This window comes from Pseudopodoces humilis, chromosome 3, assembly GCF_049639895.1.
Source record: "Pseudopodoces humilis isolate 2021_Gansu_Grassland_sample_001 chromosome 3, ASM4963989v1, whole genome shotgun sequence".
In the NCBI taxonomy this organism is placed as follows: domain Eukaryota; kingdom Metazoa; phylum Chordata; class Aves; order Passeriformes; family Paridae; genus Pseudopodoces; species Pseudopodoces humilis.
In genome coordinates this window covers 34,130,800-34,153,741 of record NC_142202.1, presented here as the reverse complement: position 1 = coordinate 34,153,741, position 22,942 = coordinate 34,130,800, and the positions used below count along the sequence as shown (strand labels likewise).

At 45.3% G+C, this 22,942-nt stretch overlaps 1 protein-coding gene across 2 annotated transcripts in view; it reads left to right on the top strand.

Annotated features, from left to right (window-relative positions):
* The first annotated feature begins 20,533 nt into the window (after nt 1–20,533).
* The window catches only part of LOC102108229 (protein ELYS), a 41,713-nt gene continuing 39,304 nt past the window's right edge, over nt 20,534–22,942 (top strand). Inside the window, exon 1 of one of the 2 annotated variants that reach the window (XM_014255978.2) lies at nt 20,534–20,620. The gene's annotated coding sequence lies outside the window, so the exon portion shown is untranslated. Of the gene's footprint in view, nt 20,621–20,928; nt 20,944–22,942 lie in introns of those variants that run through there. The other variant, XM_088052686.1, reaches the window with a different exon arrangement.

The window sequence follows — 22,942 nt, the reverse complement described above, 5'->3', positions numbered from 1 at the left end:
TCCTCCTTGATCACTCCTTCTTGCAATTTTTCCCCTCCAGAGCCTCACAAGTGGTGAGAGAGCAACTAGACCTGAGTAGCAGTGTTCCTAGCTGCTGCCTTCTCCATCTATTTCTGAGATGGGGGAGAGCAGGGACCATGCTCTGCCTCACCCTTCTGACCAGAACAGGACTTGGGCAGACTTCTCTGTCCCTCCCAGCTACCCCTCACATCCAAACATGACTTTTTCCTGCCTTTATTTTGTCTTGTTTAATATGTGCAGTGGCATATTAACAGAGGCAGATTGTTACTGCCACTGTCAGTCCCAGGTACCAGTTCGTGGAGCTGGGCGTCAGAGTAGGAGAACTGGTGCTGGTCCAAGGTAGGGAATAACTCCATCCTTTCTGTCATGGGCCGTGGACATGTTGCATGGCAAAATGCTGGTTGCAGGCAGGAAAGGAGCACATTTTCCTTCTGCCTAGTCCCGTGTCATTTTTGGACAGCAGGAGCAAGACACATATGCTTTAAACCCCCTACAAGCAATGATTGCAGTTAATCGTCATTGACAGGTATCACAGGCTCTCCCCATGTGGAGGTCCTCTGTGGGAGAGCACCAGGGCAGAATACCTCCTGAGAAATTTCTTTCATAATTCCTTACTTTTATATAAAAATAAGTAAAAGGAAAATAAAAAATAAAAGTAAAAGAAAAAAAAATATTCCCCTTGTCTGTGGGAGAAAAAATGCAGCAGACATTTTCATAAACTTCTGCTCAAGCCTCTGGAAGTTATGTACACATATGATTTCAGGGCTGACTGTAGAATATTTTACAAAGCAGCACTTCTCTGACTTTTTTTGTAATGTCCTTCTGTTCTGCCAAACCCCAAAAGATGTGTCCTCTGCTGGTAGGCATTTTAAACAATAGCTTGTTCCTTTTCTCCCCTTTTGCAATACTGTTTTTCTGTTTGGTTTTCTTCCATCAGTCACATCATAGTCTTCATTAATCTTCAAGGAATATTTATGTTTGGGTGCTATTCATCTGGAAAGAGCCTCCCTCAGAACAGCTCTTAGTGCTGCTGCTCTGACAGAAAGATCTCTCTTACACAGAGCTGATAACACAGTCTTCAACCCTGCTGGCAGTCTGCTGGGAAAATGAATCCTTTATTCCCAGGACTCTTGTTAATTTAATTATTTTTGTACCGTTCAAGTGTTTTTTTCAAAAGCTGACTTCCTGCAAACAATGCTCTATACTGCTGTGGTAATACACAAATGGTTTAATCATGCATCTGGCAGTTTCTGCTGCAGAAAATGTTTTCTGCACCTAAGAGATCAGGCAGACCACTTCTGAACTCCAGAATTTAGATATCTAATCCCTTCTGACAACCAAACCCAGAATTAAATGCTGTTCACTGGGAGGCAAAGTGGAGAACAATGGCACTTGCCAGCCCTCATTCCCATCTCAGTGTGCCACACACGCTTCAGCCTTCGCCTGGCTTTAGTCCATGCTTCAGATAAGAGGTCACTCAAGACAATAGAAATTGGTTCCAGGCAATGTAGGGCACTCGTAGTTGTTGTTTTAAAGTACATATTTTATGTAATATATGTACACAAAAGGCAAAGCCTCCCCCCAGTTTTGGGCCCTGAGTGTCTGTCTTTAGGACAAGCACTCATCTGAGAGCTGCACTCCTGCTCCCATTACTTGCCTGGAATAGAGCCTCTTATGCTTGGACAGAAGCTCTGAATATGTCTGCAGAAATATCAAACCATGGTGTATCCTGCTATCACAACTACTGAGGAACTCTCCCTAGGTAGGCAGAATGCTCTAATGGCTTAGGCCCAAGAATATCAGTTTTGTACTCTTGGCTGTGTCACTGATTGACTGACGAATTCCATCCAGTAATTCACCACTTCTGGGGTCTTTCCCTTTCCCTTTCCCTTTCCCTTTCCCTTTCCCTTTCCCTTTCCCTTTCCCTTTCCCTTTCCCTTTCCCTTTCCCTTTCCCTTTCCCTTTCCCTTTCCCTTTCCCTTTCCCTTTCCCTTTCCCTTTCCCTTTCCCTTTCCCTTTCCCTTTCCCTTTCCCTTTCCCTTTCCCTTTCTCCATTGAACTTTATGATCATCCGCTGACAGCAGAGGGTGTGTCTGCTTGTATTTGATTTGCTTGTCCAGTTAACAAAATCCTTTTCAATGCAAATCACCACAGGGTCTCATTTAAATCCAAGCATAATTCTGGAAGTAATTCCCGAGTTCGATAGTTCTGGATGCCTCATGTCCTCTCATGGGGAGAACCTCTCTGGGTTCTCCTGGTCTAATTTCTCAGAGTAGGCTTTACTAGAGGTGTCTCCTGTCAGACTCAAACACCACTGTCCCTGTGTGGGTAATGTGATCTAGGAAACACAAACGTCCGATGCCAATTCAGAGCCAGGGCCTGCCAGCTCCTCACAAGTAGAACCATGCTCTGTAGTAAAGCCATTGAGCTGTTCAGGAACTTGCTATTATTTGCCTCAAAAAGAGGTAGCAGGTTTGATCTCTGCAGGAGCAAAGCTGGGCGGTAGACATCAAGAAGCACCTAATAGCAACACCTGGAAATGTAAAGGAAAATAGGTGGATCTGGTTCTGGTCTATGTTATCACAAGTTACTGCTACCTTTCTAACCTTTCTAGCTCTGAGTCTGAAAAGTAAAAGAAAAAGACACAGTTTTTGGAAGTTCATTATCACAGAATCACAGAATTACAGAATGGTTTGTGTTGGAAGGGAACTTAAAGATCATGTAGTTCCAATGCCCTGGCCATGGGCAGGGATACCTTCCACTAGAACAGGTTGCTCCTGGTCTAACTTAATATGTAAAGTTAGTTCCTTTGCATATTAAGAGAGGAGACTGATCTTAACTGATTCAATATTTGGAACAATCCCACCAACACGTTTTTCAGGTAAGTGTGAAGGTCTCCCCACTCCAGCAGAGTCAATGGAGACGTTGGCTCCTCTGGGCAGTAATTTACAACACCCAGGCTGGAAGGCTACAATCCCAAATAGGAGATAAGGGTTCTAGAAGCACATCCCAGTAAGTCCACATCCATTCATGTAAGGGAATATGCATTGCTTATGATCAGGTAGGAAACAGCTGTGTCTGGGTGCTCTGACCAGCAGCGTCATTCCCAGAACTTGAGCTATCCTATTTGAATTCCTCTCATATCAGCCCCAGCATCACAGGCACCTGTCAGGTCATATTCCAGTTTACTTGCCTACTTTTCCCAAGTTTGACATGTAAGATTACACATAAAATTGTCTTGGCCACATTTCCCTACTATACCAAATACACCATGTTTGTTCAGGATGAATATCCCCCTGCCTCTCAGTGTTGCTGCCATGAGGAAATACACTGTATGTGGATATGTTGCATTTTTATGCTAGATGGTGAGAGAGGAGGTGGCTGCTGAGGGGTTCACTTCAATGAGTCCACAGCAGTCTTGCCTGAGCCTGAACTGAAATCTCTGTGGGATGAGATTGTTCTGCCTGAGTGGTGGGAGGGGAAATAGCTCCATGAGCCCCTTGTGCCCCCATTCTGGGCCCTCCAGACCTTGGGAGCTGGCTGTGGGCTCCCTGTGCCCATAGGGTACTGGGTATCACACCTGTGAAGGGGAACTCAGCTTTCTGGCAACCTTGGGAGAATCCTCCTCTGCATCCCCATCTTCATCTTTCTCATCCTCAATCCTCCCTAAGAGGGGGCTGCCACACCTGGGGATGTTACACCACAGCAAAGCCCTCCTCACCCAGCACAGTCAGGTACATATGTGCAGCCCTGAGTGAATCTGTTTTCTGTCATGGAAACTCCTCAACTGACTCCCATCTCCCCAGCAAGAGAGCAGCTCACAGATGATTTGGAAATCACTCTCTGCCAAAATAGGATCCCTGCCATTTGACCAGAAAATCTGTGTTTCAGATCTCTGCAGGAACAGAAACCCTGTCCTTTCACCAATTAGAAACTTGGAAGACATTCAAGTAGAGGAAACCAAGAAAATTATGCTCACAGTGGGTGTTCTAGAGATGGGGGAAGCTGGCTCTGGCAGGCCTACAGGCAATTTTAAAATACCAGCAAATATCACTCTTGGGATAAAAAGCTGCAATTAAAGTACATTTACATCAATGGATTCCCCTGATGTAAATCCTCTCTTCCCTCTGCTGGTAATTTATAACTGGTAGTAAATAGGCAAACGTGTATTTCAGCACTGAATGTATTAATCCTGCCTCCTGCACAGTGGGGTGAAGTGTTACCCTTGCACATCCTGGCAGGCTTGTGCACTGAGAAATATTTCTGGGGATGATAACTGAGCTATGCCAGGCAGTCCTCTTACATGTGATACAACTTTGTCTTCACAGCCAGCAAGCCAGAGCCTGAGCCCAAAGGGTTACAAGTATATTTGCAGATCAAGTAGTAAACAGAAAACTGGAGATCCACAAAACTGAGCTGGACACCCTACAGCTGTGCTGATAACATTGGGCTGAACTCGGGCTTGGCAACTGGCACTTCGCAGCATGTCGAACAGTAAAAATCTCCCTGACTTCAGCAAGGACCTGGTTTCACATGTGTTTTCTCTGTTCAGATGTACTTGTGGCCTGTAGCCAGTGATTTTCAGCTCTGTTTCTACCCAGCATGTGTTAACCCTGGCAACTCAGGCAAGTTTTCTTCATAAAACAATATTGCAGTTTTCCCTCATTTCTGCTGAGGTGCTTTTTCATAGGCATTTCAGAATTTCTTCTCCCCTTAGATCTTGGGCTCTTAAATATTTCTTATAAGGAGGAGTAGGATAGACTGAGTTTGCATACCTCTGCCTTCCCTGTCTTTTCCAGTCTGGTTTAGCTACCAGCTCAAGTAGAGACTGCCATTCCTGCATCCCAGCTGAGAGCATCTGTCCTTCTGGAAGGATAGAGGCCAACCCAAACAGCTCTCCCTCAGCATCCCACGATGGCAAAACCTTGCACCATTTGACTAACTTATTGTTTGCTTTGTGGTTTCTTTTGTTCATGTGCCATGAAGAAGCTCCTTGAAAAGTTTCCTCTCCTTCAGTCCCCTCCAAGGTTTCTGAAGTCTTCTGAATTGTGTGGCATGCTGTTTGGGTCTGTATCAGCAAGTTCAGTGTCACCCTTCAGAGTCCATCTGAACTGGCAGTCCCTGAGCCATGTCTTGGCTCTGTGGGGTTTATGCCCTTCCATCTCTTAATTCTCCACTCATCCATGTCCTAGGCTTTTCCTCTTCTCTTTTTAAAATGGATCTGAGCATTTGAGGCTCTGGGCTGTATGTGATGCTCCAGTTGGGATTTTGCCATCCTGGGAGATGCAAGCCTGTACCCTGCATACTTTCACTATGCACCTACCCAGCATAAAGCCTAAACTCTCAGGTGGCAAAGAGAAGCCAGTAGAAGAAACAAAATGGAGTTTCCTGCCCTAAAAGCAAATGAAGTTGGAAGAGATTATAAGACTGCTATATTTCCACACTTCAGCAGGTCATGGAGGAGGTGAACACAGAGGCAATTCCTTGTACTCCCTGGGAGGGACAAAAGTGTCAGGTCTGGGATTGGGGCAGGGAGTCCATCACAGGACCGGCTTGCTTAGGAGGTCAGCCCAGGTCAGATGAGGAGCTCTATAGAAGGTTCAATAACAGTAAGAAATGGCAAAGTTGCTGGCTGGGAAGGTCGCTGGGAACTTTGGGGATGAAGTTTAGGATGGTATAAAGGCATCAGTGGGGCCAACGCTCTCTGCCCAGACAAGTCATTCCCAGTCTCAGCACTTCAGACTAAGGATGAAGGAGCATCTCTAACATCAGCTCTGATGAGTATCAGTAGACTGGTCTGCATTTTCAGGGTACAATCCTTGCTCTGAGCATGGTATTATTTTCTCTGAAGTGGGGCCATGCTAGTGGTTGATACTGGGCTGTGAGTCCCCTGGGGCTCTCTGTTGACCAGGGCTCTGTTTAGACTCAGTCTATCTCTGACTTATCCGGACTAGATGAATGGGTCCTGGCTAGAAAAGCTAATATTAAGTTTACTAATTGAGCTTCCTTTTTTAGAAAGATGGATCCTAAGGCCGCCTCAAATGTACCCATTTGTGCAACGTTGTCTGGATGATGTCTAGATGTTCTTGTGATCCAGACATCACCTGATTATATCCAGATAATTTGTTCCACTAATTTGAAACCAATATTCAGTGAAACTGACCTACAACTTCTGTTTGAGCCCTTGCTTTTCAGGGCAGCTGGTGTCATAGCACCCTCTCCTCAGTTTTCCTTGCTGTGAGCACATCTGATTTCAGGTCTACTGACACTGTGTTGCTTTCGCTGCTCAGAGGACACAATGAGCTCTTGCCAGCCTCAGCCATCCCTGCTCCTCTGGTTGAAGCAGTGACTGGGAAGTGAGTGAACTGGAATTTGAGTAAATTAAAGGAATGGGCTTGACTGTGCCAGATGTCCTGGGCAGTTAGAGTGTTACAGAGAGGAAAAGATCTTAACCACAGCAGTAGGTCTGTCTGGGCATCCCCCAGGAGGTTAGGGAGTGTGTGATGGTTTCTGACAAGAACACCATGCTTCCTTTACCCAACACACTTTTGTTTGGGGTTTTCTATTGAGCTTTAACTGTGAGAGGAGGAGCAGCCAAGGAGGGATGACTCACAGCCATGCTGGAGGCAAAGCAATGACTCAGAGGTGGAGCTGGCTTGCAGTCCAGCTGCAGCCTTTCATCACAGGGCAGTGGTGGGGCTGGAGAGGATCCCAGCACATTCTTCTTACTAGCAACCCTGACAAAAGATGCAGTGACTTATTCTTGGTATCTTTTAGCACATTCTCTGCCAAAAATTTCCCCATATGTTCACCTGCTTCCCTCTAACTCAATCTTCTCTGAACACAAGTGACCAGGCTTACTCCTGGGATTGCAGGCGAGGCCTCAACCTCTGTCTTTATGTGACAGCAATAAGGCCTACTGCAAATTCCTGGCCTGCATCTGACGATTGTATTTACCTTGGTTTACGTCTGAATCACACTGGGGACTCATCATGGTCCTGGGGTTGATTAATGCACCACAGATACCGCCCCAAAAGATCTCTCTGTGACTAGAAAGGACCTCCTAGGGAGGCTTCATCCAGCCTGGAGAACTGCTCAGCTTTATCAGGTGATCCTTGCAAGAAGCAGCTTGTTAGCACTGCCTAGCTGGATCTGTTGTAAGGAAGCTGTTGAGAGAGGCAGGTGCATGCTCACTCTCCTGAGGTGGATACTATGCTCTCCCCATCCCACTGTCTGAGAAAATCCTTCAGTATGAAAGCGTCTTGCCCAGCTGCTGTTGGGGAAAATGGCAGAAAGGGCTAAGGAAGGCATGCAAAAGAGCTCAAAGAGTAAAGCAGACTCCTTCCCTGGGAAAAAAATGTACACATCCAAAATGGGATATGGATTTATTCCCCCACTTCCTTGAGCTGACAAAGGTAACAGAAGCAAAGATATATTATCTCATGTGGAAATGGTGAAAACAAAGGTGTTTTGGGCCTACTTCAAGGAGCAAGGAGTGAAGAAGGCAGGTGACTGGAGGAGCAACAGCTCACCCATAACACTGCCTGAGCTGGGCTGGGCACTGCATGTCACCTGCTTCTGATGTCAGGCTCAAAACCCTCCGGTTTATTGTCTTTTATTTATCTTCACTGAAAAGATTTTTCAATCACAGCAAAGTGTGTTTTGGTGATATTTTTGTCCCTTGGTCTGAGGGCATGTTGACAATCTCACTTCCTACCAACTGCAACACTGCAATTGCTTAATGCAGAATGTTGTCACATTACTTGCTTCTCAGACAGAGCATTTCAAGCTTTTAACCTCTCATTCAAACAATCTGATTAAAATGCCATGATAATTTTATTGCTATAGCCATAAACATCAGATGCTGTGCAAGTTTCAATCCAAACAACCTAAAACCGCATTTATTTCAATAAAATTACCATCAGTAATTTGTATCTTTTAATTTAAGAATGTACTCACACATGAAGAAAATTAACAATTTTCAGATAAAATTACTTATTTCCAGCAAATGACTATTATTTTAACTTGTAGTAACAGTTGCTAATAATACAAGATAGGGAGGGAGAGGAACATGTGTCTGTACCAGCTGTTGTCCCACTCTTATCCAAAAAGCATTGAGAAGTTGCTGGCAGAAATTACAAAAAAAAAAATTTCTTTCTTCCTCTTCAAGCACAAGTATAACAGCTGTTGCCTCTAGCAAGTGTAATGTTTGCCCTATTGATACTCATTCCATACAGAGTTTTATAACAGACCAAAGGAAAACAACTCCCCAGAATGGTAACAGTTGTGCAATGAATCAAACTTGTTTCCTATGGTTGGCACTCAAATAAGAAAAAAAGCCAAAACCAAACTGGCCACATGAAGATGTGATGATGCTATGCCCAGACCTGTCCTGCATGAAGAAGGGCAGTAGCAGCAGTTTCCTGGTCTCCTGGGGGCGGTCTGCCTTAGATTTTCCCACAAGTCCTTTTCTGTTGCTATATCAACAACTACACTCCTTATCCCTCTGGGCAGCAAGTCTCTTTCTTGATAAAAACTTTGTTTTCTTGTTCCACACTGGGCCACGAGAAAGTGCCAGCCTTGGGACAATAAAGCAGCACAGCCGGGCTTCCCCTCTCTGCTCCCTGCTGCCCCTGGACACTTGCAAGCTTTGTCTGCTGCAGTAGCATGACATCTCTTTACCTGAGCTGATGAAGTAGATGGAAACACAAACACATTTTCTTATAATGATGCAGGGTCATGGCCACGAGGACAGTTTTCCCAGGGGAACCTCTGTCAAGGCAGCCTGGGTACTACAACAACCAGCAACCCATATAGTGCTAGCTCTACAGGACAGCTAAATTTTTGCTGGGCAAACCCAAACACTATTAATATGTATCACAGAAAAAAAAATCCCCTTCTCAGTGCAGGCAACCCCCGGGTTCTGAGAATTTTTTTTTTTTTGGCAGCCAAGCTGATCACTTACTGTCATCAGCATCACCCCTGATTTTCCTCCATTGGCTGTGAGGTTTTAACATCATACACAGCCTTTTCCTTCTTTCTCTCCCTTTCATTCTGAGACCTCACCTTTGTCCTTCTATCTGTCTCACCAGTGCATTGCACTGTATTCTGGTACTGTCCAAAAGAGTTTCAGACTGAGGTGAAATAACTTGGGTCATCTCACTGAAAGATAGTCTTAACAGAGATGCACTAGTACTGAGAACTTGGAATCCCCTCTTTAAAATCCAGACTGTTGATCATAAGAGAACATGCATAACTCTAAATGCATGCTCAGGGATCCAGTGTATCAATCTCCAGAGTAATGTTTCTTCAGTTACAGCAGTACTTTTTTTTCTGGCAGACCTCATGGGCAACATAGTCAAAAGAAAATTCTAGATCCTATACTCCTTCACAGGCAGACGCTTTTGAGTAATAAATCAAAAAGTGAAGAGCAGCTAAAATCTATAACCTATGCAAGGAGAAAAATAATTTGTGATACTTTGGGACAAACTTCTTTCATTCAGAAGGGCAGTGGGCTGGAGAGGAGGATACTCATTCCCATAATTTAATTTCAGCTGACATGAGAGGTGTTCAGCTAGCATGCAAACTATAGCAGCATAATTTGTCATTCAACCAGAAGTCATCATTTGGATGTGGAAATGACTAGGTAAAATCCTAGTCATCTCCTAGTCATTTGTTCTTATGCAGAAAGAGATTAGCATATTCAATCTGTTTCTTCAAGCTTGAAAAATCTGTGCATCTTTATTCTCCAAAGGCAGGGCCAAGTCACAGCAATTATTTTGGGGTAAAATTATCATTATGTGATCAAGGGCACATGTGGACTAGAAGTCAATGATGCCATTGGCCCTCCAGTAGGTCCTTGTCTGCTGTTAGCTTTACAAAATTCAGGGAAGGTGATGTTCATCATCCAACATGAGCAGCTGCTGCTGGAGCTGTTCCTTGGCTGAAGTGCTGGTCAGCCAGGGGCCAGCAATTCCTCCAAAGTATATGTAATTCTGCAGTGTAGGTTTTTGAACATATTTCTTAAGAGGCAGTAGCCACTGGTATGAATAGATACACAGAAACACCTGCGAGCCAGTTTGAAGCAGGTCTACTCAGATGCCAGGAACTGGGATGGCTGGTCAACATTTCTGGCTCAACTTTTGATCTGTTGCATGAATTTTGCCAAGGCATTTCTTACTGTAGCTGCTTCCCTTCCAGTTTGTCAAGGTGCAAGCAGTTTGTGTGACAGGATAAATGTAGTCTTGTTTTCACATGAAGCATCTCATTGATGGGACTACGATCTCAGCCAGTGCCCCTAGACCAAAGTTGTTGAATTTAGATTTTTTCAGTTAGGTACATCTGAAAAAAAAAATAAAAATAAATTACTCAGGACCCCGTTTGCCAGCAGCAGCAGATCCAAGGGCTACAGTGAGACAGCAAGGAAATCTGAACTCTCCTCTTAAAGGATGAGTCACATAGCAAAACCAGGTAAAAGTTGCTCTCAGTGAGATCCCCAACCAGAGTCCTGTCACTGACTGGTGTAATATCAACAATATTAAGTGAATTCATTTTGCCCACAAGCAGTTTTGGATCACACAGCTGGCAAGGTGTCTGACAGGACACATGCACTGGCTCCTTTCCTCTGGAGATTCAGGGCAGCTTTTAAATGTTCAACTCTTTTCCAAATCCCTTGAAATTCTAGCTGAAAATACTCTTTCAAGGGAAGAAGCTAGACACCAAGCAGTTTCCTGGCACCAGTGTGCCAGCCATGGTGCTGCAGCATGCACTGGTGGCACCCGGGAGGAGGAGCTGGCTCTGTAGGAGGTACTGCTGGCAGGGAGGAGGCATCTTGCCCTGTGTCCTTATTCAGCTGTTTAAATTATTCCTACATTCATCCACTGTTTGAGGCTCAGCATTAAGAAAATATACTGCTTCTTTGTCAGCATTTTTTCAGACAACACCTTGTTTTTCCCACAGGCTGATGTTGGACTCCATACAACCTGCAGCAGAAATGTTTGCTAGCAGGAGGGAAAAAATAGTAAATATACCTCCCTCATTGAAAGGAAATATTTTCCTGCAATCATCAAGCAACACAAGTTGGCAAACATACTTATCTTAAATGCTCATTGTAGGGCATCACCATCCATTTATTTCCTGAAAACTGCACTGTCTTGTGTAATTAACATGGTACAAGCTGCTGGTGTCGTTTCTAGTGGAGATGGGGAAACAATCCACCTGGTCCTTGCCTAGGATGATATGTTTCAACAGAGTTGGTGCTAACACAGAAGCTGAGTCTCTCTGGCAGATAAAACACCTTTGCCCAGGAAGCCCCTTGGAGCCCCAAGCAAAGAAGACAAGTCTCATACAGGTCAGGTAGTACCAAATCTGGGAGCTGTCCCAGCCATGCCAGGGACATGATCCTAACACAAACAACACAATCCAACCCAGGCATTGCAGGCAGGAGCTATTAGGCAGGAAGGAAAATCATGGGGACTACCCTCCATAGGCTCTACTGATGCCTGGCCAGGCATTGCCCCATGCCTGAGGCTGCCAGGGAGAACCTCAAGCTGGTGCCACTCAGTTAATTTCCATTATGCCACTTCCAGAAAAATATTTTTTAGCTTTCAAGTGGTGGAGTAGGGGAAGCTAAAAGGACAATTTATTCATAGTAATTCTTTGTTCCAGCAGTTAATGAGCAGATTCAGCAGGCTGAGTAGTGATGTCTCCTCTAAATTGCACAAACCAGAGGTCTCAGTGGTTCTTTCAAGGGCACTGGCTTTATGTTAGCTGTCTCTGCAGAGGATGGATCACCTTAATTTTTAAGTACTAGTGGGTCACAAACCCAACAAGGCTCTGATCACTTTCTGCAAGGCACCAAGCACACACTGACAAATGAGATGTCTTAGCACTTCTCAGGAGGTGATCAGCATCTGGCAAAATAAAAGGCTGTGGGGCTGAGCTATCCAGACAGCCTACACAACAATAAATTACACATCGAAGTTGCTGTGCTGGCAAATGTATTAGTCACCCACACTCAGCAGCGCTTCTTGCACAGCTGGGCACATTGACATTAAACCTTACCTGCACTGGGAAATGACTTTCAAATATTTTTGAGAGCCAGTCTGTTGCAGATGGTTTGAGGAAACACAAATATCCTGAGCTCTCTCGCACAAGGCCATGAGCAATTTCTATAATTTGCTTTCTCTGCTTATAAAAGAACTGCTGGGTGCTGTGTGCTTTGCAAAAAGCTGTCCTTGATGGCCGTTTTAACATATAAAAACACATTCCTTATGAAAAGAACCTAGTCTGAATTCTTTTTTTCCAGGTTGTATTTTCCAGCATTTGGGGTTTTGCTACAGAAGTTTGTATTTGATTGCCTCCAACTTTTCTAGTTAACATCTATTGGTGTAACCCTGAGGTTACACACGTGGAGGTTAATCACCAAAGAAAAAGTCTAATACCAATAATGTCATACTGATCCCAGCTCAGTTTGTGTTGAATTAGGGCATTTCAAATTTGAACATGATATAAACCACCTCACATATGCAGTGTTTGCACAGTGATAATGAACTGTAGTCAGCAAAGTGATTTTTGGTGCAAGTGGAATGGGAGTGTTTTTATTTTAGACCTCAGAAACCATCTGCAGGCTGTTTTGCAGCACCTCAACATAGCAACCCACTCCTTCAGTTCAGTGCACTGCTGCTATTGCACTGCATCAACTGAGTTCAAAATCCCTCCACACCAGAAATCACAGGGAAACTATTTCCAAGTTAGATTTTAAGACATTATTCCTTGGGATTAATTTGTTTTTTTCCAAATGTGCAAGCTCATTATTCCTTTATCTCAGTATGGAGTGTAATAGGGGTTTGTCAGAGCTGGAAGAGAGGCCAGAAAAGCAATGAATAAATGACCCTTATTATTTTGTGGGAAAAGCTTGATTTTGGATTACTTATTATTGGGATTTATCAACAAAACCGTAGGCATAAAAACCATTCTTCTCAAACAGTGCAATTAATTTAGCCAGATTGCACATGTACTATGGAGGAAATTCTACATCTCTCCTGTGTAAAGGAGTGTTGTTTGTTTATGCCATTGGGCATAAACTCCATGTTTCTCAGGATGTGCAATGCAGCCCAGGCACACCAGAACATGAAGGTCCTTCTCTGTTGGCTGGTGGGTACTCTCATTGTGTTGCCTTCATGCTGCATGAGGAGGAATATCAGTTATCAAAAAGGCTGGGCAAGCAAAACACTGCTGGTGAACTTGGGAACTTCTTGTGTGGTCAGCTAACAAAACAAGTGAGAAGAAAGAAACTTCCTGCTCTGAATTGACTGGCGTAAGGCATGTCCACATCAGCTCTGCTTACCTTTATATTGCTTATTTTAGACACATTGAAGCAACCATCTACCTTTACCTGAATAAACCTAAAAATAAACATAAAAGGAGGGATATGCAAATGTAGGCCATGGACTTCCCTATAAAGAACTGCAGTATAGAGATTCCTGTGTCTGGGGGGTTATTTTGCCTTTCATTTCATGATGAGCATGGATAATTGGAAGGTTTTAGAGCAGTCTAATGAGCACAACATATGGGAGAAGCTCGCTTTACGGGGATTTAATTGGCTATGCATTAAACAAAGTGCAACCACAACTGGTTTCCTGCTCTTGGTGAACAGAATTATTCCTGCCAGCCATAGGTGGCTATCTGAAAGTGAAGCAACCTTTCCTTGCCACTTGTCTAGGTTCCCCCTAATGTTAGAGGGAGAACCAGGCACCGCAGGGTTCTGGGTCTGACCTATCCAGGTGTCCCTCCTACAGAGGGACAAACAAGGGCTGCTGAAGCATGTACTCTTTCCTCCAGCTGAAAAGGGAGATGGGTTCTTTAAGTTATTGGCACTAGTGCTGTAGGTGGGACAGGGTACAGGGCACTGCAGTGCTGTAAGCAAGGGAAATCTTACTTAGGGATATCACAGTTGAAGAAAGTCTATGGGCACACTTAAAGTCGATACCTGTCTTTCATACAGCCAAAGTCAGATGAGATAAATCCTATCATGATGACCAGTTTGTTTCTAGAAGGAATAATCTCCCTTGAAGATACATCTGCATTCCTTCTCAGCCTTGCTATTGACAGAACCATATTAATTTTGGGTTAACATGAAGGTTATTGCATTGTGAAGAAATGCATTGACTTTAGGGGGGGAAAAAGGCTTATGTGGGCAATGTAAAATATTTGAAACCCCTCATTTCTGCACTTTTGACTGCTTTGTCAGATCTTAATAAACAACATGATGTCCATAAATTATGAAATTAAAAGCCTGAATGGCATTAGTCAAGATACTACTATTACTCAGAGGTTCCCATCTGCCTGAAGCTAGACCTTGCAGTGTTTGTCTTCTCTCTGCTGCTTGTTTAGGAACATGTGTAGGCAAACTAAGTGTTCGAGCAAGGACAGGTCTTCCCAGTGTTACGTCCCACACCAAACCCACTAGCCACAGAACTTCCCCAATTGCTACACACAGCGGAAGGATGACAGAGGACCAGAACAAGAAAACTCTTTCCTGTCCCAATCTGATTTAAGAGGAGAAAAGCCATGTTTTCAGTCTGCAAGAGGAAGACATCTCAGCTTCATATTACCACAGTGAAAAGAAACTCAACAACAACAATAAAACACAATAAAAAACAATTCCCAAACCTAGTAATATATAATGCTGTAATACATAAAGTGCAGCTGGGACATTTTCTACAGGAGAAACAGAGAAATTAAAATACTCAGTATGCTGTTCAAGAATGCAGTTTTCAAGGTCTCCTAAGGTCCCTCTTTTTCTGTTTAAACTGAAATGCAGACACTTCTCTCCCTCCTTTTTTTGTGACTGCATGACTCTTCTGCAACTGCAGTTTCACTCCAACTTAATTTTCTCTTTCTCTGGGAAATTCTGGAGTGCCTCTCTTCATATTAAATTATTGCTGCTCTAGTGGAGAGTAGAAGAGATCCCGTTATATTATGTTCGGTTCATTAAGTTTCTAATTACTTTGATTTTGATATTGAAAAGCTCTAATTAGTTCTTTTAATGTATAATATCATAAAGCCCTACAATTGATTTAATAAAATTTTAAAGGAAAAAATAGTAAATACTTATTCCCAATGAAATATATAGTAGAATTAAAAGATGAGAATACTTAAATATTACTTAAGAGATGTATAGAAAAAATTGTAGTATCTCATAGCCAGGCATTCTGAGTCCAGAAAATTAAATTAAGATCAGACTTTTAAGCCTTACAAAAATCTCAGCTGAAACAATTCATAGTGAAACCTCTCAAAAAATCCCAAACACTGGTCTTTTGTGTCTGAGTCTTTTTAATATTTGGATTTAAAGACATCACATACATTTTCAAAATAAATTCCTTCTATGTAATTACTGAAAGGCGGTATTTAATCCTTGTTTTTAAACTTCTACCCTTGTAATTTGGATAAGTATAACCACATTGCTGAGCATCCTGTCTCTATAAACAATCCTGTGCTTGAAAATAATCATTACACCACTGCAGCATCTTCTTTGTTTCACCTTTACATCCCTGATACATGACAACAGTATGAACTTTGTTTTAACACAGGGCTTTCTTCATCTCAGTATTTGCTTACTTTTGGTACAGCTTACTGAAAATGCCAGACCATGAGGACCAAGAAGTTCTTGTAGAGAATGCTACTGCATGCTTGTCACAATAATTTGAAAAAAATATTATCAAGCATGCAGCACCTTCCATTTTAACTTTTTGAGGCAGAACCACAGATCCTCAAATGCAACTCCAAGGCAAAAGTGGATGCCAACTGGATACACCAAAGTAACAGCTGCGCTACAGTGCTGGGCCATTACAAGGCAGCAGAGTGCTCATGGGACCGACCCATAATTAGATATCGACTTATTGACCTGGAAGAAAGGTTGTGCTGCCTGGGATGCCACCAGGGAGCTTGAACCCCACCTCCAGCTTCCTGTAATTCAGAAACTGCTTCTGGAGTCTTCTCCCAGCTTTCCCAGAGCAGTCTGACTCAGTAGGGAAGGCAGCAGTGCTGGAGCCCTGCCACGCACCCAGCGCTGTGTTCCAGGCTTCCCGATCCTCTGGGGAGGGGCATTGCCAGGACCAGGTATCCCCATGGGAGCATCAGGACCCAGTGTCCAGGCACCCACAGCTGTACAGCAGCCAAAATGGTGCCTGAGTCCGGGGAGCTCCATTTCAGATCTGCTGCAGCTGCAACTCCACTGGTTCCCAACCCAGCCTTAGCAATTAGACTTGGCAATCATTAACTTAGCTGGGTAAGGACATTAGCTTTCTAATATAGCTTGTCCGTCAGGTTTTCAACAATCTTAACTGCATGAAACCTGACGGCATCTGGTACACCAAGCAGCCTAATTTTTCCAGCTCAGCTGAACATTTTCCATTTGCATACACTTTGCATACATTTTCAGCTGCAGCATCTTCCCTCTTCACTGCATCTTCCTTCCTGCTTCCTTCTCTATTTGCACAACATCTCATAGCTTTCTTCCTGTGTTTTGACTTTGCAATCCCCTCATCTCAAACCCACTTCCACTTATCTCTATCCCAGTCTTTGCTGGTGCCACAGGCATGGAGCTCTCTTCTTTGGTTTTGCCATCCTGCTCCTTTTCTTGCTGTTGGTTCCACTTTCTCTTGTCTCCTTAACTGCCTCATTTTACCTTGTTAGTTGCTCACTCTTCTCTGGCTCTTTATCATTTCAATAAATGCATCTGTTAATACTCTTATTGTTTACAAACCACCAATTGCTCCATGATTCTCCTCCTCAGCTGGACAGGGGAGAGAAAATATAATGAAAGCTTGTGGGTTGAGATAAGGACAGGGAGTCATCACTCACCAGTCACTGTCATGGGCAAAACAGACTCGATTCAGCAAAAAAAGGAATTTAATTTCTTAAAAATTATACCAGAGTGAGACAATAAGAAATAAAAGCTGAATATTAAAACACCTTGCCCCCACCCCTCTCTTCTTCCTGGGTTCAGCTTCACTCTTGATTTTCTCTACCTTCTCCCCATTTTGCAGCACAGAGGGACAGGGAATGGTGGCTGCAGCCAGTTAATCATACATTGTCTCTGCTGCTCCTTGCTCCTCAAGGGAAGGACATTTCACTGTTCCCCCACTCCAGTGTTGATCCCCTCCCAGAGGAGACAATCCTCCACAAGCTTCTCCAATGTGAATCCTTCCCATGGGCTGCAGTGCTTCATGAACTGCTTTGGTGTAGGTCCCTTTCCAAGGGGCACAGTCCTTCAGGAACAGGTTACTCCAGCATGGGCTCCCTGCAGGGTCACAAGTCCTGCTGGCAAACCTGCTCCAGTGTGGGCTCTTCTCTCCATAGGATCCACAGGTCCTGCCAGGAGCCTACTCCAGTGTGGATTTCCCACAGGATCACAGCCTGCTTTTGGGCATCCACCTGCTCTGGTGTGGACCAGAGGGGACTGCAGAGGGACAGCTGCCTCATCATGGTCTTACCACGGGCTGCAGGGAAACCTCTGCTCCAGTGAAAGAAGCATCTCCTCCCCGTCCTTCTGCACTGGCCTTGGTATCTGCAGAGCTGCTCCCCTCACATATTCTCACTCCTCCCTCTGGCTGGAATTGTGCCTTTTTTTACTTTCTAAAATCTGTTATCCCACAGGAGCTACCACCATTGCTATGAACCTGGACTTAGCAGGCAGCAGGTCTGTCTTGGAGCTTCCAGGCGTTGGCTCTGCCAGAAAAAGGGGAAGTTTCTGGCTGATTCTCACAGAAGCCACTGTTAAAGTTCCTCCACTACCAAAACCTGGCCACACAAACCCAGTACAAACATGCACCTCAATTCTCTATGCTTTGTAAGCTCGGTGAAAGGCTGGACTCTTCCTTATGAAACTCCCCCTCCTTCATTGGGCCCCTGCCCTCACATTCAGTCGGCACTGTTTTTGTGGAAGCCTCGGAATGACCTCTTAGCCAGCTCCAGCTCTCCCCAACATCTCTTATTGCCTGTCAGGCACTTGCCACAAGTCAGCTCTCCCAGAGAGGTTATTCTCTCTGTCATTCAAAGCTTTACCCTCCCCTTTCCCTCCCCTTGCTCAACCACCATGTCTTTTGGAGACTCCTCTTTATCTCACTCTCCAGGCTCAGGTGGTATAGAATTGTGTTCTTGTCCTCTTTTTCTCCTATGCCTTATCTCCATGTAATCCCTACCACAAACATAAATTCATCTGCAACTCTAAAATCCAGTGCTCTATTCAGATGAATCTCTAAAAGACAGATCAACCCAACCAAAAGCAAAAGGGTACAGCATAGGTGTCTCTACCTGCACTGCCATCTTGGCTCCCATTACAGCTAATCCTATAGGAAGTATCTAAAGGCAGCCAGGACAGGCACAAAGGAAAAAGCTGTTTCCTTTTGCCACCTAAAAAGGGAGTCCAGCTGAATGGATTGATGACTGTACCATAGACACGTAAAACCGGGCAAAGTGAGTCATAGACCCCTTTTTTCCAAACACATCCTTGCCCAGCTCCCTGATGCCTGCTCAGATAAGCCTTGCTGTCAGTTGAAGCTTAAGCTTGGCTAAACCAGCCCACTTCATCCCACAGCTGCTGTTTAGGCCAATGTTCACGTATGCTTATGACAGGGGGGATGTGTAGGACTTCTCCTCATGTTCTAAATCAGATCACACCCAAACCTTGCAAGCATTGTTCTACAAATAATTCCTGTCAGGAAATCCTTCTGTCTCCATGTGTGGAGCTAAGGCTCTCATCCACACTGAATTGCCACTTTGAACTGTGCTTATTGCTGAAGCAGTTTTCCTTCTCTTAGTAAATGCAGCTCTATCCTGCACATAATCGTGCTAAATGTCTTTGCAAAGGATATGGGTCTAGCTGGTCCTCCAGTGCTGCCATGCCTATCTTTGCATTTTTCCCATAGCTCCCTATTCCTTGTCATGTCAGATGAGAGTTGCTTGTCCTTGCTTTCAAGCCCTTCCATAGTGCACCCCAGATCTGTCTGTCTCACACACAGCCTCTCATGTGTAACAGAGTCAGCTCTGCCATCACCCATCAGCTGGTGACCAGGGACAGTTTTCCTTCTTTTCAGGCAAATACTATCTCACTGACACCCCATGACTTGTGCACAGCCTCCCCCTAAGGTCAGGGGCCGGGCTGACCTGTGCAATCTTCTTGCTTGGCATGGTGGGCTCCTTCTTCATGACCTGTGCTCTTGTATGATACAAATTAATAGATCTAAAATGGCAATAGCAGCCACCAAGTCACAAAAGAGATTTGCATAGTAATATAAAGAATGGTGACTCAACATTAAGAGTCATAGTTGTAATTTAGATGATGCATGCTGGGAGAAATTAAATGGCTTTGTCACCCCTTTGATGATGGTGCCACTTCTTAGAAGCATTGCAAATTTCATAGAATCATAGAGTGGATTGGGTTGGAAGGGACTTTAAAGATCGTCTAGTTCCAACCCCCCTGCTATGGGCAGGGATGCCTTCCACTAGACTATATTAAAATGCTTTTTTTAAGTCAAAGAATGTTTTGACCGTGTTACAATATATACACTGAAAGGAGTAGCATTAGACCTGCACTTTTGACTTAATACTTACTTTTTCTTCTTTCACTGACTAACAGTGTAACATTAACTTTATACTAATTTGTTGGGTTTTTACATATATTTATATGTAAAATATATGTATTTATATTTATATATTTACATATATATTTACATATATATTTTCTTATTGAAAATTAGAGGAAAACTGCAGCTAAATAGTCTGCCCCTTTAAATCCTTTTAAATGGGTGACCTAATGACTGGGCTTCCAGTACCTGAAGGGAACCTACAAGAAAGATAGACAGGCACTTTTTACAAGAGCATGTAGTGACAGAAGAAGGGTGAATGGATTTAAACTAAAAGAGTGTAGGTTTAGATTAGATAGTAGAAGGAAGTCTTTTAGTGTGAGGGTGATGAGGCTCTGAAACAGGCTGCCCAGAGAAGCTATGGATGCTCCATTCCTGGAAGTATTCAAGGCCAGGCTGAAAAGGGCTTTGATCAGCCTGGTCCAGGGGAAGGTGTACCTGCACGTGGCAGGGGGGTTGGAACTCGATGATATTTGAACTCCATTCCAACCCAAACCGTTCTGTGATTCAACGAAATCCAGATAGATGGGGCTGGGGGAGGGGGGAAGAGGGAGAAATGGGTGAGCAGCTCCTGCGATGAGACGGACACAGGTAGGCAGGGCCAACTTTCTCCCTGCCGGGGGCTCCCCCTTGGCGGGGCAGGGGAGCACAGCCATCCCCACGAGGTGCGGGACGCGGGCCAGGAACGGGTTCTGCGGAACACTGGTCCTGCCGGTCCAGGAACTACAGCTCCCGGCGTGCCCCGCGAGAGACAGCAGCCGCCGAGACGGAAACGGAAGCGGCTGCGCGCGGCACGCCGGGATCCGTAGTTCAGAGGCCGCCGCCGCCAGCGCCCGGGACCGTGTCCCGCGCATTTGAAAATTCCCGCGGAGGTTCGCTGCGGCTCTCGCGAGAACTCCTCCCGCCCCCCCATCCCGTCCCGCCCCCCGCGCGGCGGGTGAGCGAGCGAGGTGGGTGCGCGGGCGCGCGGGGCCGGGCCGGGCGGGGCCGGGTCGCGCCGCGCCGTTGTCGCCGCTGCGGGAGGGAGATGCCACCGGCACGTACCGGGAGCGCGGGCTCGGCTGGGCTGGGGGCAGCAGCGCGGACAGGAGGAGGCGGCGGAGGTGGCGGTAGCGACGACCCCCGCCCGCCCGTCTGCCTTCATTCCTCCCTTTCTTCCTCCCGCCCCGTACCAGCGGGTACCGGGCGCTCCCGAGCCGCATAGGCCGGCAACGCCGCTGGCGCAGCGCGGGCCCGCGGGGGCCTCGGGCGGGCCCGGCCGCCCGTCCCTTATGTAAGTGACCCCCGGGCTGCGGCGCCGTGTCCGCCACACGTGCCCCGGCCCCCGGCGGCGGGGGAGGCCTGGGCGGCGCGGCCTGGGCAGCGCACATGGGAGGCTCCGCGGCCGGCAGGCTCCGTCAGGCTGGGGGGCGTGGGAGATGCGGCGGCTGCCGCCAGGAGCTTTCCCTCCTGCCCGGCCACCCGCGCACGCCCTCTGTTCTCGCCCCTTCGGTCGTGTTTTTGGAGGGTTTTTCTTTACTTTTTTTTTTTCTAATTCCGCCTCCCCCCTCCCCCGCCGTGCTCTGGGGCTGTATTCCATGAGGAGGCGGGAAATGCTCTCCTTGCTTAGAGCGGTGATTGCGGGACGAGGGGTGGGTGCAGTGGGGAGGCCACAGCTTTAGAAGAATCCAGTGCGATCTGTGGGGGTCTTCGCACAAAGCAAAACGTCGCGAAGCAAAGTTGCTGCTGGCTTAAACAAAAGTGCTCAGTGTCTTCCTTAATAAACTGAGACCAGGTCTGAAGCTTCTGCCAATAGAATGCTTGGTGTTAGTCTTTCAGGATTGCTTCCTGATCGTGTCTGGGAAGATTGGAGGAAATTGAGGGACTTGATTGTGTCGGGATGGCTGCACCCCGTTTGGGGTGTAGAGCCGGGCCCATCGGTTGGTTGTGTCAGCCTTGGCTGGCAGCTGTCCCATGCGTTTGGGCACACAGCTCTGTATCCTGGGGAGGACAGCTCCTCATTCACGTGCTACCTCAGCTCTCCTTCCTGCATCGATTTGCCTAGCATTGACTTTTTCAAGCGTGATCAAGATTCTATTAATTTTACGTCTTCTGCCTAGCAAGGTATCGGATATAGTTTTGGAGAAACAGTGGTGACAGACCTTTCCTGGTGTGATGCTGACTGGTGTGGTGGAGAGAACAGAATCCTGAAGTTGGCAAGAGAGAGTCACCCTGTTGCATGGGTTGCAGGTGTTTCTGCAGATGATCTTGTCAGGTTGCTGGTTGTAGAAGCCTGTTGGAGAATTAAATGTACCAAATCCATGTGGATACTGCCTTGGGCAGCCTGCTTTAGCTGATGGCTTGAGCAGGGTGTTTGGAAGAGGTGACTGCTCGTGATTCTGGCAGGTGTTTCTCTTCCAGATGTGGTTCTGGAATTTGTGCTGGGAAGGACCAGTGGTGGGATGGCATACCAATGTGGTATGCTGGAATTGTCTTCCAAAATACAGTAGTAGAACAAAGGAGCAAATAAGGAGATAAGACATGGCAGCAGGGTCTCTCTTTTGATGTCAGTGAAATCAACATATCCTATGAAATCTTGTCTTCAGCTGTGACTGACCATACTTTTAGCTTTTTCTTCAGTGAGTGCATAATGTTGTTGGCCTTTTAAACTGATTTTTATGTAATACTATCAGTCAAAACTGACATCTCACAACTCTGGTTTGGCTGTATGTAATTCTGCTTGAACATGCAATTGCTCTTTCTTTCTTTTCCCTCCTTCCCTCTCCCCCCTTCCAAGCTTTTTAATCCAAAAGTTTATGACATTTCTGCCTTTTTGTTCATGGTGTTTGGAAGCTATAAGTTCCTAGGGTGAAGAAGAATGGTCATTTTGGCAACTTGCACACAGACTGCGTTTCTATAGGATACAGTGGGGAGGTTGAATTCTGGTTTATTCCTGAAAATGGAGTAAGCATGTGACATTTTACCCTAATCTGATTTCCAGCAGGCAGAAATAAGAATGTGATTGTAGTTACTGTTTCAAAGACAGCAGAAATTCAGTTGCTTTTGGATATATCTGTTAAAGCAGAGGCTTTGTGCCTTTAATCTAGATCTAAGTATTTCCCCTCTGTTTTGACTTCCTAGCAATTCTTGGTTTACCTTAGCAAAATGATGCAAGGAAAGCATCCTTATAGACGGGTCAGTATGTATTGTTCATAATTTGTTATAAAGTTTATTAACCTTGTTCCATGCCTGGTTTTTGTTTTTGTTTGGGTTTGTTTTTTTTAAAGAAAAGT